This window comes from Rattus norvegicus, chromosome 8 (assembly GCF_036323735.1).
Source record: "Rattus norvegicus strain BN/NHsdMcwi chromosome 8, GRCr8, whole genome shotgun sequence".
NCBI lineage: Eukaryota > Metazoa > Chordata > Mammalia > Rodentia > Muridae > Rattus > Rattus norvegicus.
In genome coordinates this window covers 30,435,610-30,452,653 of record NC_086026.1, presented here as the reverse complement: position 1 = coordinate 30,452,653, position 17,044 = coordinate 30,435,610, and the positions used below count along the sequence as shown (strand labels likewise).

Sequence of the window (17,044 nt, the reverse complement as noted above, 5' to 3'; positions counted from 1 at the left end):
GCTTGTTTGTTTCTTTTCAAAGAAAGATGTGATCTCTTTGGAAAATTTTTAGCATGGATCTACATGGGGTGATGAATTGTATTACAGCATTATATACTTTTAAAGTAGACACTTGAATTATTATACAACTGATTTCAATTCATAGGTAAAATATTGCAAATGAATTATGAAAACTTGCCTATCAGTGTCATACACATTGTATCTGCAATCTGCAATCTAGGACCTTTGAATTCTAGGCTGATTCTATCGAGGCATCTGAGTTCCTTTTAAGCTTTCTTATTTTTTCTCTCTCCTCTGTCTTCCTTTGGGCTGCTTTCATTTTCACCTTCCCCCTCTGCCTCATCTCTCCTTATATGCCTGCATTTCCTCAAATTCTACATGGTCTATAAAAAAATGCTAAGAGGCTTCCTCTGTGATGAGCATCATCCTACATTAGGGTTGCCAGAGGGCTCTTTCTCCAAGCCAGCGTTGTCTGTCAGAGACATAGTGCTTTGAACTGTTTTCCCTTGCTTTGAACTGTTTAACTCGGTGTGGAAGTGCGTGTCACAGTCTATTTCTCCCTGCACCATTGGACCAAAAACTTCTTGAAGACAAGAACATGGACTCACAGCTGACAGAATATGACAAAATAATGTTTATGAGGAAAGTGGAGAAGGCACAAAGGCATTGAAATGCAGTGCATTTTATCAGGAAGTCCAGGCTTCAGAATCTCCAGAGGCCCTGGACAGGAAACTGGCCATACTTGATGCTCCTTCGTCTCCTGGATTCAGCTGAGCAGACTGTCTAGGATCAAGAATGGTAGACATGAGTTGTGAGAAAAATAATTCAAAGTCCTTTCACATCTTGGAGAGAGGAGTCCAGAACTCCAAAAGGCCATAAAACACAATGACACTAGCCTAGAAACCGTGTGTGGCAGGAATTTGTCCATAGAAAAGGGCACAAAGGCTTGGTTTCTGAAGAGGTTCTGAGCCCTCCACCAGGACCATAAGAGAAAGCAGAGCAAGATGTAGCCAGGGTCCATGTTCCCAGGAGATAAGGGGTGGTGTCAGCCTAGTTCTAAGAGCAGAAATCAGGGATGGCCTTGGAGAGTGTGTCCCTTCTCCACATGCTCTGTGTACCTCACTTTTGGATGCTAAAGCCATTTTTTAAACCTTCCTTCCTCACTGTGCCTTCACTAAAGCCATGATAGGTGGCCTCATTTTGACCAATAATTGAACCAAATATTATGAGCCTGTGCTTCAACGGTGCTGTAAGAATAATCAAAAAGGGGTCACTGGGGCATTCCTCTGTCTAGACAGAGGATTCACAGATCTGGGGAGCTTTTTAAAGAGTCTCTGACTCATAAAAGGTGAATGATGGCTGGTTTAGGGCCTCTAAATTCTCCCTTCCCCTATGGATCTGTCCAGGATTCACTTTTAGAAGAAAGAGTCTTTGGAATCTACTCCTGGAGTTGAAGTGTTCACAAAAGAGATTTCCCTTCTGTCATAGACCTGCAGCCTTAGACTCTGGTTCCTCAGAGGGTACTCTCTGAAGTGACTGAAGATTCAAAGCTGTCACCAGAGGATGCTGTGTTTCTGAAGAGATGGATGCCTAAAAATTCTAAAGGAGACTAAATAATTCACTAACCAGAGAGAGCCCCTGAGGTGCAGAGAATATCTGACCTAGCAGAGTTTCCTTCCCATCCTAACCACAGTAGCCTGAGGAGAGTCCGGATAATAGACTGAGGATCATTAGGAGACAAGGGCTACGCACTCTCTCTGGATCAGGTTTTGATCTTAACAGCGGACAGAAACAACTTGCCTTATTTTTATCTTTAAACCATCTGGAGACTAGTTTTTTAGTCGCTGTTGAGAATAGGTAAGGAGTTTGTCTTTTTTGACCAAAGGAACTCACATCCCAGAACAAAGGACTGCCATATAGATTCTGCTGTTCAGCAAGAGAGAGTTTACAGAGAGCTGTTTGAGGTCCAGGGGTTAATTAAACACTAAGAGTTCTCTGCGAGTAACAGTGATTTATTTTCTGTGGGGCTTCGATCTATTCTAGCTTGTAGTAAATTGCATGTGTTGCAGAAACACGCAGGAGCCCAAGAGAAGCAAAAGCAGAGGCAGGCTACATGCTAGCAGGGCTTTTTTCACCCATGAGACTGCCTTTGAAACAAGGCAGTGTTGTTTCTCTATCCTCCCAGCCCCTGCCAAAATGACATTGTAACCATAGAAGGCTGTTGCCTAATGGAGAAAGAGAGTGAAGGTGAAATCAGAGGTTGCTGACTGTGAACTAAAAGAGAAAGCATCTCAGGAGTCTGCCCAGCAGCCATCCCCTCCTCTCCATTATCAGACAGCCATGGGATTTGGAGATGTAAAGAAAGAAAGAAAGTCCCCATCAGTTTTCAGAACGATCACAAAGCACAAAACAAACAAACAAAAAAACTAACCAAAAACCCCCGGAAAGATACCAACTGTGAAATCCTGGGCATTTGTTTGCCTTTGCCATTCCTCCTTCACTGCTCATGAAGCTGAAATAGGAGGCTGAAGTCAGAATCACTAGGACACAATCCCACATCAGTGCAGCCAGTAGGAGCTCCTTAGGTGTGGATGGCATCCTGTGCCCTAAGCAACAACTTCTGCCATGTCTTTTCTCCCCAGAAACATCTCCGTGACTGTGGTCCGTTCTCTGACTTATCTCTGACTAGAGGTGGCTCCTGGCTCAGGCATGCACTGCCTTCTGCTCTGTGCGGGGGACGCTTTAATTTCTCTGTCTTCTCAGAGTTCTGCTTCCTGTTGAAGAAACAAGTCACCACGCGCCCTCTGCTGCTCCGTTGAGCTCCATTACCCATCCCCCTTCTGCAGCTAGAGAGGATGACCAGACCTCAGCCATGACTGTTGCTTGTGGAAAGATGGTTATACCATGTGTTTATGGATTCATGAAGTTGAGTGCACAACCCGACTTGATGCTTTTAAGCCAAGGAACAGAGCCAATGTCTTATCCTTTCTGAGCCTAGTTACCTCATGCTTAATATATGGTTGATGACTCGCTATGTAATTTGTAATGACAGAAAGAAGTAAACTCCAGGGCTGATGGCAGATCTTTCCCTGTACCAGTTCTTCAGAGGGTAAGAAGACAGCAAATGCTTTCTTTGCATTCCGGGCAGGAGCTTCTCTGCTGCATTCTTTTTGTTTGATCTTCCAGTACAAAAACAGAGATCATATGTGTTCTCTGCAGTCACTGTTTGGTGGACAGCTAGGACACCAGTCGTCTCTGCCCTCCTCCTTAGTGAAACTTGTGCTTTTCATCCAGGGACAATGCAATGCTTGAGTTTCATTTCCTGTTCCTGCAATAAAAATCCCTGACAAAAGCAACTTAAAGAGGAAAGGGCTTATGTTGGCTTAGACTTCCAGGAGACACAGTCCATCATGATGGGAAAAGCACAGTGGCAGAAGAATGAAGCCAGTTGACTGCATCACTCTGCACCAGGTCTGAAAGCAGAAAAAGAACAGGAAGTGAGGTCAAGCTCTAAAACCTCAAAGCCCATACTCAGTGACATACTTCCTCCAATAAGTCTCCACCTCCTACAGGTTTCCCAAGCTCCAAAGTAGACCCAGAAGCTGGTCATCAAGGGTTCGAAACATGAGGGATGAGGGCCATTTCATATTCAAATCATATCAGCTATATAGGGGAATTTGAGGAGGCCCCACCTCAGTTGCACAAAATAAGCTAAAATAAGCTGTGAATCCACTGGCATCCAGAAGATTAAGTTTTGTAAAAGATGCCAAAAGAGTATAGAATTCAGATCAGCAAAGGCAATCACGTGAAAGTATCCCTTGAAATGGGCTTTGAAAGTATCCTTCGGAATGGATGCGAAATTACTATCACTGAGAAGTGGATGGGAAGGCAGCCCAGCCAGGAGATAAGTCAAGAATGTCAGAGGTGAAAAGTGCAAATCCATTTTCCAGGATCAAGAACTGATTTTATCTCATCCAAATGGAGATGAGAAGGCTGGGCTTTTGTCCTTTAGATGTTCCATTCTATGTAACTGAAGGTCAGGAAATGGCCGTTCTGGGAAAATGAAAGACAGTTGGACAGAGGTTGGAAAGTCAACTTTGTGACCTAGAACCATATGAACTTGCTGGATTTTCTATGAAGACCGCTGTATCCTAGTAAATAGACCATTTATGTTCATACAATCAACTCTCTCTCTCTCTCTCTCTCTCTCTCTCTCTCTCTCTCTCTCTCTCTCTCTCTCTCTCTGTGTGTGTGTGTGTGTGTGTGTGTGTGTGTGTAGACTATTTATAATATAGTATATATTATATACATGCAAATAGTATATATCATATCATTTTTGCACATAGGATAAAGATAGAGCAGAAACTGAGGGACCAGCCAACCAATGTCTGACCCTACTTGACACCCATCCTTGGAAGATACCCAACCCCTGACACTATTGATGATACTCTGCCATGCTTGCAAACAGTTTTAAATAGGTTCTTATATATTTGTCTTTCATGTGTAAGGTTAGAGAAAACTGTAAATTTTTTGATTTCTATGTCAACTATGATCATAAAATAAACACAATTTTCAGTAGGAAAGAGAACTAAAAAGTTATAAACTCTGTTCTCAGTTTTCATTAATTTTCTAGTATTAAGTGATATAGTCTTGTCAGAGGAGGCCCAATTTTAGAATAAACAGAGCACTGGAGACAAAACCAAAGGGATACATCTTTCTTTTTTAACACTTAGGACAGTGGTATCAAGAAAAATACAGAAATGGAAATAACACTGTTGAAGACAAAATACTGAAATGAAATTAATGTCCCGATAGTATAAAAATTACTTTGGTCTTGTAAATCAAGAATGAAGAGTTAAATAAGAGTTTACCTATAGCGTAAAGATCATACACTAAGATTGCTTTAGCTGCATTTTCCAAGTAGATCTACAGAACCTTTAAAATTTGAATTTAGCAATTCTCAGAGATCCCTTCTCCTCCAAAGTAACAAATCATGGTCAGGTTTTTTGACCTCTCTTGTTATTTCTTCACCCTCATCCTTACATCTACCCACAGTCGGGTCATTTCTGTCTCCTTGGAGACAGAGTAGAGGTCTGTGAACTGACATCAAGCTGCCAGTATCCTTGCCCCATCTCCGGCAATCCACCTGCACATTGCTTTCCCTACAGCTTGAAACATTGCTTCTTACAAGAGTCATTTTGCAGAGTGTTATTCAATGTTTATGTAGAAATAATATCAGTGAGTTAGAGACAAGATAAAACAGAGTCATACCCACCTCCTTGCAGATTCTGATAAAGAATTTAGCATCATTCCAAAAAGAAAGAAAGCCACTAGAGGTCTTCAGCAAGGCAATGACAAGATCTCTTAAGTAGGTCATAGTTTATATTTGGCAGAGAAGTAAGTGGAGCGAAACAGAGTAGAAACAGCAGACCAGCTTGGCCACAGTGGAGTCACATGCTGGTGTTGCATGCACACATGCATAATAATTCTGCATCAAATTAGTTGCTTTCTGTGTCACTGTGGCAAAACAACTACCCAAAACAATTTAAAAGAGAGAAATTTATGTTAGTTCATGTGTTCAGAGCAATTTCAGTCTATCACAGGGAAGATGGTACAATTGTTCCACCCATTTTACTGGGGGTATGAGGTAGATTCTTGTTTACATGTCACACCAAAGGAACCAGAAAACAGAGATTGAATAAAGTCAAAGTATAACCTACAAAGTCTTTGTCCCAGTAACAAACATCCATCATCAAAACCCTGCCTCCCAAATTCTTAGATACCTTCAAAAACATTCTACAGTCTAAGAAAACAAACATACTAAATATGGGATTATGGGGGAACTTCCAGATTAAACTCATAACATATATGTGAAAAACTTGATGGTACTATGTTTTAAAAAATGAAAATTTAAAAAAGCCATGCCCAGCCCCCCTCCCATCTCTCTCTCTCTCTCTCTCTCTCTCTCTCTCTCTCTCTCTCTCTCTCTCTCTCTCTCCCTCTCTTTGCCTGCTTCCTGTGAAACACAATGTAAAGCTCTCAGATTCTACTCTAGGAGAAAGCTTGTCTGGTTCACACCATATTAATAATGGACTAACCCTCTGGAACTATAAGCAAGCCTCCAATTAAATGCTTCCTTTTAAAAGAAGAGTTTCCTTGGTGATGGCACCTCTTCGCAGCAGTAGAACAGTTAACTAAGGCATAGGTTGTAGCCTGCTTGGGAAAAATAAGGCATTGATGGTCTTACCAATATGTGAATCCTATGAAATACAATACTGTCTTTCTTGACATAATGTTCCCACTGATGTGAATATTATGGGAGTAACTAATTTATATCAAATTCAATTTGAGGCCTTCTCCATAAAAGAGAATGTATGTCTCACTAAAAACAAATGGCTAAGGAGGTTGTCTTAGTTAGGGTTATACTGCTGTGAACAGACACCATGACAAAGCCAAGTCTTATAAGGGACATAGAATTGGGGCCTTAGGGTTTCAGAGTTTCAGTCCATTGTCATCAAGGCAGGAACATGGCAGGTTTCAGGCTGGCATGGTGCAGGCAGAACTATGAGTATTCCATATTTTTCTGAAGGCTGATAGCAGAATACTGATTTCCAGGCAACTAGGATGAGGGTTTTAAGCCCATGCCCACAATGACACACTTACTCCAACAGGGACACACTTCCTAATAGTGCCATTCCCTCCCCAGCCCAAGCATATGAAACCATCACATTCTGCTCCCTGGCCCCCATAGGCTTGTTCAAACACATTAGTCTGTGGGGGCCATATTTACCCATAGCATAATAAAAATACATTTAGTCCAACTTCCAAAGTCCCCTTGGTCTATAACAGTCTCAACAATATTAAAAGTCCAGAGTTCAAGGTCTTTTATGAGATTCAAACAATTACTTAGCTATAATCCTCAAAGCAAGACAAGAAACCAGCTGCATAAATTCCAAAATCTGCGTCTGACGTCAAAGAGATCTCCAACTCTTATTTCATCTTTCTTGCATGCAACAAAGTTCTTTCTCCCTATTAGCAGCTTTCCTCAACAGATAGCCCTCAGCTCTGGTATCTCATATATTTTGGGCTATCCTAGGCAACTTCAATATTACAGTTTCTTATTTCAATGTCTGGGATCCACACATCATCTTTTGGGCTCCTCTCAAGGGCTGGCGTCACTTCTCCAGCTCTGCCCTCTGTAGCACTCTAAGCTCAGGTTGAGCCACTCCACTACCACTGTTGTTCTAGTTGTCATCCCATAGAACTGACATCTCCAATACACTGGGGTCTTCCACTGCAACTAGGCTTCACCAATAGCCTCCTTTGGGCTCTCTTCATGGTGCCAAGCCTCAAAGCCTTTGCATGACCTCTTCAGTCCTGGGCAGTCAACTACAACTGAGCCTGCACCTTCACCAATGGCCTTACTTGGTTTCTCACTGTACCGTGCCTGAGCTACCTTTCATGACCCCTTCATGCCTTCAAAGCCAGGACCACCTGGGTGACTCTTATACATTACGAAGTACAGCTGCAGCATGAGGTACAACCTTAGCTTTCTCTGGAGTACAGCATCTTTGTGATCTCAGAAAAAAACTTCCCAGAAGGTTTCACCTCAGTGATGCTGGTCTCTTCTTAATCACCACTAATTTCTTAGCTCCAGGTAACCAGCATCAATTGTCTCAGTATTATGTTCTGTTTTCACTCAAAGACCAGGGCCACATGGTAAAAGGTGACAAATTCTGCTGCTTGCAGAAGCTGAAACCATAGCCCCTTATTCTATTACATCATCATTAGTTTTCTGTTTTCCAATTCCTTCAAGGCCTAAGCTTGGCTTTCCTGGATCTTGCTCTGTAAACTGACCTTGAACTCGGCGATCTGCATGCCTGTCTCCTGGGATTAAAGGTGTGTACCACCATGCCTACACCTAAACTTAGCTTGGTAGAACCTTGCCCCAAAATCTCACTCCCTTAATCTCTTATCTCATAGAACACAGGATTACGATCCATTTCACTTCCTGGTGCCCATTTAATACTGGAACCACATATTTTATATTTTTCCTTTCTAAGCTTGCTATGCTTGTTGAAAATTCTCTTCATGAGACTTCAACAGAGAACAAAGTCTCTGCTGGGTTCTTTTGAGACTTCCTTTGTCAATGCAATTAACATAAATCTCTTCACCTTAGCCTCAGGTAAACTCTTCAGACAAGGGCAAAAAGGAGCCACATTTTTTTTTTAATCAAAATACCACAAAACAGTCTCTATGCCACATACTGAAATTATTCTCCTCTGAAACCTCTTGGGCCAGGTCTGCACAAATCAGAGCACTCTCAGCAACAAAGCCCTCCACATTCCTACCAGGATGTCCCATGAAGCTCCACATAAAGCGTTCTACCACTTTCCAAATCCAAAGTCCCAAAATCGACATTCTTTGAAACAAAAGCATGATCAGGCCTATCACAGCAATACCCAATCCCTGGTACCAACTTCTGTCTTAGTTAGGCTTTTACTGCTGTGAGCAGACACCAGGACCAAGGCAACTCTTATCAAGGACAACATTCAATTAGGGCTTCCTTACAATTTCAAAGGTTCAGACCATTGTCATCAAGGCAGGAACATGGTAGCATTCAGACAGACATGGTGCAAGAGGAGTTGAGAGTTCTACACCTTTATCTGAATAAAGGATATTAGTGGAAGACTGAGTTCCAGGCAGCTAGGGTGAAGGTCTTAAGCCCATGCCCACAGTGACACACCTACTCCAACAAGGCCACACCTCCTAATAGTGTCATTCCCTGGTTCAAGTATATACAAACCATCCCAGAAGTTATAAAGCCTATGTGTAACCCAACTACTGTTGTTTAGATAAATTGACATTGCCACAAATTGCAATCTAAATATTTATGTTTATATCTATAGACAAACTTTTTTCTCTGCCTTAATCAAAGAAGCTTCATTTTCCAATGAACTTTGGTTCATACAGAAAGTCAGGGCTCTTCAACATGTGTAGAAGAAATGACAGTTAAGTGCTTAAGCCTAAATAGGGCATTTATACATTCCCTTTTGAGAATCCAGATATATTATGAAAAGAACACAAGAGCAGAAATGTGAAGCAATGTGAAATGTTATGTTTAGCACATGACTTGACCATTAAAGACATAATCTCAAAACAATTGAGGTTGCTTGCATTACGCCTGCCCAAGACTGAGCCTGTCAACAGTGAATCATGGATGGGAGAGGGGCTCTTAGAGTCCCAATTCTCCCTGCTGTATTATTAGCAAGTGATAGATTTTAGAGAGAGGGATAGTCATTCCCTTTAGTTGTGCCTACAGTCAGCCTACCAGGCTCCAACAGATAGTTCCAAATCTGTGGTCACACAGTTCTTTACAGTTCCAAATTTGTGATTACACACACAGTTCTTAATAGTTCCAAATCTGTGATCTCACACACAAATTTCTTGAGAGTTCCAAATTTGTGGACATGAAGCTAGTTCTTGCCAAAATCAGGGCCAAATCTTGCCAAAATGAATCAAGGACTCATAAAACCAAAACCAAAAAAAGTACCTGAAGGGAGGAGGTGGGATCACAGCAGGAGGAGGGGAATAAAACAGGATGTGAGTTAGAGTAAACAGAATTAAATAGATACATGCATTAAATTATCAAACAACAAATATAATAAAACTATACATATACGTGATATACACATGTACTTATACTTGTAATTATATGAGTGAGCGCCTGCTTACTTTCATCAAATGACCTTAGCGCTTTGTCTTTACATGACTGTTCCTGCAAAAGTTAGGTTTTCTTCTCATATATTCTAAAAGTTATTTTGTTATGCACATTCTATTGAATGGATATCCCTTACTTTACTAAAACAATTTCATATTACAGCCATTCTCTACATTTTATTGTCGAAGATAATTTCCAAAATCTCTAGCCACAAGATTGCTGGACATGGCTCCAATTCTTTCTTTAAATTTTTTGTTTGTTTTTCTTTGTTTGAAGAAGCAGAACTGCTATAAAGTTATACATCCTTTTTGTGTTACGATGTGAAACATGATTCTCTTTCCACAGCACTTGTTTGAAATTACACCTACATCAAAAATAACAGTTTTTACCACACTGCTGTTACAGAATAAACTTCTGAAGGTAATAACCAAGATGTAGTCATTTTAGTTAAAATTTATTTGATAATTAGCGAATCTAAATCAGCTGGTTCTCCATATTTGCGAATTCTGAATCAGTGGTGCCAACTAATAGTGGATAAGAAATAATAGAATTGTATTAAATATGGTTTTTTTCATTACTATCTAAATAATTAAGCGACTGCTTGTATAGATTTGTATTTTACTGAGTATTTATGATGAGTAATCTAATGATTATTTAAAATATTTAGGAACAAAACACACACACACACACACACACACACACACACAAATAGATTTTATTTTGTTACTCCTGGGTATGATGCCTGTCCTGGACTGTGATTGATATACAAATGAGACTTCACTGGAGAGAAGTTATTTGTTTGTTCACTTGTTCGCTTTTGCCAGCAGATATCAGTTGCAGGTAGCTTCTTGGTAAAGGCAGGATCCTATGTCCACTTTCCCCTTATAGGCTAGTACCTCTTCTGGCTTGAACCTGCACAGGCGTTGGGCATGCTGCCACGGTCCCTGAGAGGTCATAAGCTCATGCGTTCTGTTGTGTCTGGAAGACAGTTCCCTTGGAGTCTTCCATCACCTCTGGCTTTTACAATCTTTCCATCCCTACTTCTGCCCAGAAAATCTGATCCTTGTTTCATTGAACATTTTTTGTTTGTTTTATTGGCTTTTGTTTCTTTGTTTTCTGTCATTTCTTTTTTTGAAGGTGAGAAAAACTTTACAGGCGGGTAGGTAAAAGGTAGGGAGAATCTGGAAGGAGATGGAAGAGAAAATGATCCAAATCTATTAAATTTTAACTTAAACATAAAAACAAAATATAAAGAAACATTGCCTTTAATAATTAGCAAAGCTTATGTAGCTGGCTTTCTGTATTTGTGGGTTTCCCGTTGATGGGGTGAACTAACAGTCTATCAACTAAGACGCTACGTCAATTTGTATGAACTGGTTTGGCATCTGAGGATCTTGGCATCGACAGAGTCATGAGGTCTACTTTACCTCTAAACTAGGGCACAGGGTTGAGGATATAATGGTTACCTCTATTCTAGACTTCCCAAGATCATAAATTCTCTTGTTTGAGTCACTTCTCAGATCTGTATATGATCTCACTTGCTGCTGTCTACCACACGAGGCAACACTGTAAGGGGTGATGATAAACGTGAAAGCTCTGGAAGTTGGTTCGCTGTGTCATGGGCTTATAAAGCGTAGTGTTTAACAAGTGGTTCTGGAACATGGGCGAGTCTCATGCTGTTCTCACTTTAAATTAACGATCAGAGTTTGTGGTGCTCCAGTGAAAGAAGGAAACACACACTGGTAGGCAAGCTGTCTCAGTGAGAAAGCTGTGTCTCCAAGTGTCATGCTCCAGAAAATGTATACTTCACAGAGTTACCAAGAGCCACATAAGTCTGCCCTGGAGCTGCACATATAAATCCTCCATTATATAGATGTATATAGATTATGATTTTGCTATACAGATGTCAGATAGAGATTCCTGAAGGAAGACATCATGCTCATTTTCTGTTTCAGGTATCTAAAATGTGAGAATTTAAGAGGCCTTTGGGTTAGTGGGTGTAAAAGTTGAGAAACTGTTGGTAAAATGAGTGAATGAAGCTTTGATTTTTATTTCCAAAGTGTAGTCTTCAGCTTTCATTAATTCCACAGGTGAGTGTGGTTTTCATTTGTATTCTGCACAGCATAGATGGAAGCCGAGATGGTCATGGTAGCCTGCCTTTCTCTTCTAATGAATGTGAAAGAAGTGAAATCCCTCTTAGAGTCTTACTGGAAATGAAACATCTGAAGTTGCATCCTTGTATTTCTTCATGCAATAAGGAGTCAGAGGTCCTGAGTTCCTGTTACCATGGTGAGTTTAGAAGTGATGTCCGATCTTTGGTATTTATACCTTATGCCCTTACACTAATACACTCTCTCCCCAAGAACAAAATTTAAAGAATATTACACATCAAGCCACGTTGTCAGAAACTTGCTGTGCTGGGATTATGTGAACTGTTCAGTCACGGGGGGAAGTGCAATAAAGTCTCAGAAGAATGGAGCCTTTCAGCAAGGATAAAAAAGAGACCCTTGTCATGGGGTTCCTTTTATGTCCTGAATTCTTTATTTCTATACCACACATTTTACTGAGGTTAATTCAATTCTCATAACAATCATTTGGCTGGATTTTTTTTTAGCCTTTTAAAATATTAAGTCTACACTTGTAGCACAGAGAATCTTGAAACTCACTCTATACTCACTCTACTCATGGCAATCATTCTGCCTCAGCCTCTCAAGTGCTGAAATTACAGACATGAATCACCACACCTAACTACATGTAAACTCCTCTTTACCATGCAACTTATTTTATTTTAATAGATAAATGCATACATAGAAATATAATGATTATTATTAACAGTTATTTCTTTTTCACTTTTTGTTCTTCTTATTCTTTGTAGGCTTATATTTTTCAAAGCCTATTTTAATAAGTGTACTTAAATGCTTTAACCTCCCTTATAGACCACACCCACCAGGTAATGGAAAGGAAAGCATTACAGGGTAAAGGAGGAAATAGACCTGATTAGAAATAGTTCTTCGGGATGAATCCAGTCTGCATTGTCAGGATATCAGCAGCTCAGCTCACATGAGTCAGCAGTGGTAGCTTGGTCCACTCACATCCCATTCTCGAATCAGAAACAACAGTATGATTCAGAAGAAACCGCAAGGCTCTGCCAATCAGCCTGAGTCATCAGAACTGGCCAAGAAGCTGCTGGAATACCACCGGAAGTTCTTTGATGTGTTTCTTTCTATGAAGTCACAACAAACAATGACCAGTGAAGAAGGTAAGGCAAAGCAGTGCCACCCAGCATCGCCCACTGACTACTGGGTTGTATTTGCACCTCTTTCAAACATCATGTGTTCTCTCTAGTGTCTGCTCTACCAAAACATCGAGTACCCCTTTTCCAGGCAGCTTTCAGAAAAACATTACGTGTCTGTTCTCAGCAAAACACCTCCCACATGTCTGCTTTAATAAAAACATCCTCTTATAAGAGTTTCCAGAAAAACATCACACGAGACAATCGAATCTCCAAAGAAACCAGAAATTTTTGCTTCTATTATTCTCTCATAGTTTCTCTTCCCTTCCCTCTCTCAGCCTCTCCCCACTCCCCTCAGAAAAGAGCAGGCCTCCCAAGGACATCAACCAAATATGGCATAGCAAGCTACAATAATGCTGGACAAGGTAACCTACAAATAGGCAAAAGTGTCAGGAACAACCCCCTCCTCTCCCACTGTTAGGATTCCACAAGAACACCAAAGTACTACATAACATATGTAGAGGACCTAGGTCAGACCCCTACAGGTTCCTCCATCTCTCAAGTGTCCATGATCCTGTGGGCCACGTTCCCATGTTATGTCCCTTCTGGTTTCTGGTGGTTCATCTGATCCTTTCTCCTCCTGCCTGAGCTCTGACTAATGTTTGGCTCTGAGGCTCTGCATCTGCTCCCATCAGTTGCTACATGAAATCTCTCTGATCTCTTGGATGATGATTTGGCTATGCTCTAGTTCCATCAGACTTTGAAGGCAGGACAAACTGGAGGTTGAAAGTTTGGTGGTTCAGTTGGTGTCCCAGTCCCTCCACTTGAGGCCTTGAATGGTTGCAGAACATGGTTGCAGAAAATGGTTGCAGTCTCCCAGTCATTCATCACTAGGAATATTTCCTATAGTTACTCTTATAGATTCCATGGGGTTTCCATTGCAACCAGGTTTCTACCTCAACCCCCAAGTTCCCCAATTCCAGGCATTTCTCCCACTATTCCCTCCATCCTCTCCTCAACTTAATTAGTCCTGCTCCCCAGCCTCATGTGCTCCCAGTCTACCTGTGAAATCTACTCTATTTCCCCTTCCCAGGGAGATCCTTGGTGTCCCCTTAAGTCCTTCTTGTTACTTGGCCCCTCTGAGTCTGTGGACTATACTATGGTTCTCTTTTACTTTATAGGTAATATTCATTTATTCAAATATTCCATGTTTGTCTTTCTGGGTCTGGGTTACCTCAGATTTTTTTTCTAGTTCCTTCTATTTGCCTGAAAATTTCACTTTGTCATTGTTAACAGCTGAACAATATTCCACTCTGTAAATATACCACATTTTCTTTATCCATTCCTTGTTTGAGAGGTATTTAGGTTGTTCTGGCTCTTATGAAGGTAAAAGTGTCTTTCTGATAGAATAGAAAATCTTTTGGGACTATGCCCAGGAGTAGTATAGCTGAGTTTTGAGGTAGGTCAATTTTCAATTTTTCTGAGAAACCACCATATTGACTTCCAAAGGGGCTATACAAGTTTGCACTCCGACCAGCCATGATTCCTGTTGCTCCACATCCTCAGTAGCATGAGTTGTCACTTGTACCTAAACGTTCTGTGATGGAGAAAGTGTAGCTCCAATAAATTCAAAAGCAGCTCTCAGGCCCCATAGTCGGAAGTGAGCATGAGTTGAAAGTGACTTGAGACTTGAAAGTCTGTGATGTTTTATTATCTGTCCATATTCTGGGTTTCAGAGTCCTAGAACAATTTGTCTTTGCTCAAGTAATAAGAGAGATAAGGTTGAAGAAAAAATAATAATCCACCTAAGTCCAGGTTCATGTCAAATAGGAAGGATGCTTAAGGTATTTATTTCAACTCCTCTATAGGCAGGACGAGGCACCAAAGGCCAAGGCTCTCGGGCTCGGTTCTTGTGTTGGAGACGGGGATATGTGTAAGAGAGTAAGGAAACAGAAAAGCTAAGCATAGATGTGGAATACGATTTCCTGGCTGACAGATAATGCCAGCTTTCATATGTGTGTGGGGTCATTTTGGATGCTTAGGACTCCTAGGAGTTTCTGCACTAAGAACCATCTAAAGCCCACATAGGGCATCCTCACTGAGCCATATTAAAGTTTCTGTCTCAAAGAACCATAGGCAATATCACAATTTTTTGGTTCCCTTAGCTTTACAGCCATGATTTCTCTAGGCATAAATTTAAGGCCGGGTGTACCCTCACTCTCCTTTCCTGAAGATATGCTCATAGGGAGACATATTTGATAAGACCCAACCACCCCCCATACCCTAGGATTGTTTTCTTGAATCACACACTTGGATCTGGGATGCTGCTCTTCAAGTTTTGTGTCCCAGCAGCTAGCTGTGTCCTGTTGGGAACAAAAATAAGAAAGTTTCTTGAAAAAAAATTAAGAGCCTTCACATCTGGTTCCTCCAACTTACAACTCCCCCAAGGCCTCTCCTTCTGAAGTTGGATTAGGGAGCTTCTCACATTTCAATCCTGTTTTCTAATATAGTCCTGTGCTACTTCATACCTGAAAAGCTTCCCCTAATACTTGAGAGAAAGCAGTCTTGCAGCAGAGTTCTAGCTCATCACATGAGGAAACCATAGGCTCGAGAATTTTAATTTAGCTGCTCAAAGTACATAGCCAGCATCTAAGCCAGAACTTCTAACTCTGGGTCCAATGCGTTCTATCCATCCTCAAGGGAATTTGGGGCCTGGAATTGAATTTACATTTTCTAGGTGGGGATAATAAAGTCAAATACCAAAGAAGGATACAAACCTTCACATTGTCAGGTACCATCCAGAGCCCACACATCAAGGGGAGCAGCCTATGCCTCTGTAGAGATGCGTAACCTCTGACTATAGATCTAAACAATGCACTGGGTAAAATGCGATCTTACAGTTTAACAACAAAATGCATCTGCCCTTCTGTCTTAGGGTTTTTCTTGCTGTGATAAAACTCCAGGATCAAAAGCAACTTAGGAAGGGAAGCATTTATTTCAGCTCACAGTTCCACAGCACAGTGCATCACCGGGGGAAGAGACTCATCACTCCCCCTGGCCACAGACTTTGAAGGGAAAGTTCACAGAACAGAGACGATAACAAGTGAACATTCTTAGTGTCCTTGAACACCTTAGAGGTCATGGGGATATGGGCTGGTATCTGGAGGTATGTGCTACTTACGTTTTGTTCAACTTGACATGAGCTACAGTATCTGGGAAGAGCAAATTCTATTGAAAAATGCTTCTATTTGATTACAGGTAATTCTTTAGGGCATTTTCCTCATGATTGATTGAGGGGGGACATTGGGAAGATGGTCCTAGGAAGCAGAAGACAACAGGCTGAGAAGATGTGGGGGGGAAAGCCAGGAGGTGTGTTTCCCCCATGCTACCTGCTTTAGTTCTTCCCTGTAGGTTCCTGCCTTAACATCTCTTGACTATTTATGGTAACACGTACTGCAAATAAACTGATCTTCTCCATGATGTATCACACAGTAGAAAGAAGAATAGAACAAGAGCTGAACTTCAGCTCTGGTTTTGCAAAATCAGTTTTGTGAAAACTAAGTAAGTAGGCCATGGGATCTATGGTGTGCTGGGTTGATTACAGGCATTCAAGATAGTCCTAGAAGCAACAGAGTGCCTAGGTGTACCGCTAAAGAAATAAGTCAACATGGTCACTCACAGTAGTTTGACCGAAAGTGAGTTGAATTCTCCACTCCTCTCCCTGTGTCTTCTTTCTGCCCTGAATGGAAGATTTGCATGGCACAGGAAGCATCAGATGGGAAAGGAATAAGGATATACTTACAGAAGTCTTTACCAGAGTTTTACTCGGGATCAAATTACTGACACTAACCAATCCTGAATCACTTGAAAAAAAAATCAACATTACTGCAAATATATACTATCAAGTTATAGTCATACTATTTACAACATCATAGCAGGTATTTATTGTGCCATATTGCTTGACAGTTTCCAACAAATTGTTACAATAACACACACACACACACACACACATATATATATATACATGCATGTATGCACACATGCATATATATGTACACATATACATTCATACACATATACATACACACATT

The 17,044-nt window shown here is 41.0% G+C and overlaps 1 long non-coding RNA gene across 3 annotated transcripts; it reads right to left on the bottom strand.

Moving 5' to 3' along the window:
* Nucleotides 1-611: 611 nt before the first annotated feature.
* LOC102556684 (uncharacterized) lies at nucleotides 612-16,766 on the bottom strand. Of its 3 annotated transcripts, none has more exons than XR_010054097.1 (3): nucleotides 12,715-16,766; nucleotides 2,432-3,473; nucleotides 612-783 (listed from the first exon to the last, which is right to left on the bottom strand). It is a non-coding gene; the product is annotated as an uncharacterized LOC102556684 (long non-coding RNA). The 3 variants fall into 3 exon arrangements; XR_005488007.2 differs by having other exon boundaries at nucleotides 2,457-3,473; XR_010054096.1 differs by having other exon boundaries at nucleotides 612-3,473.
* Between the last annotated feature and the right edge of the window lie 278 nt (nucleotides 16,767-17,044).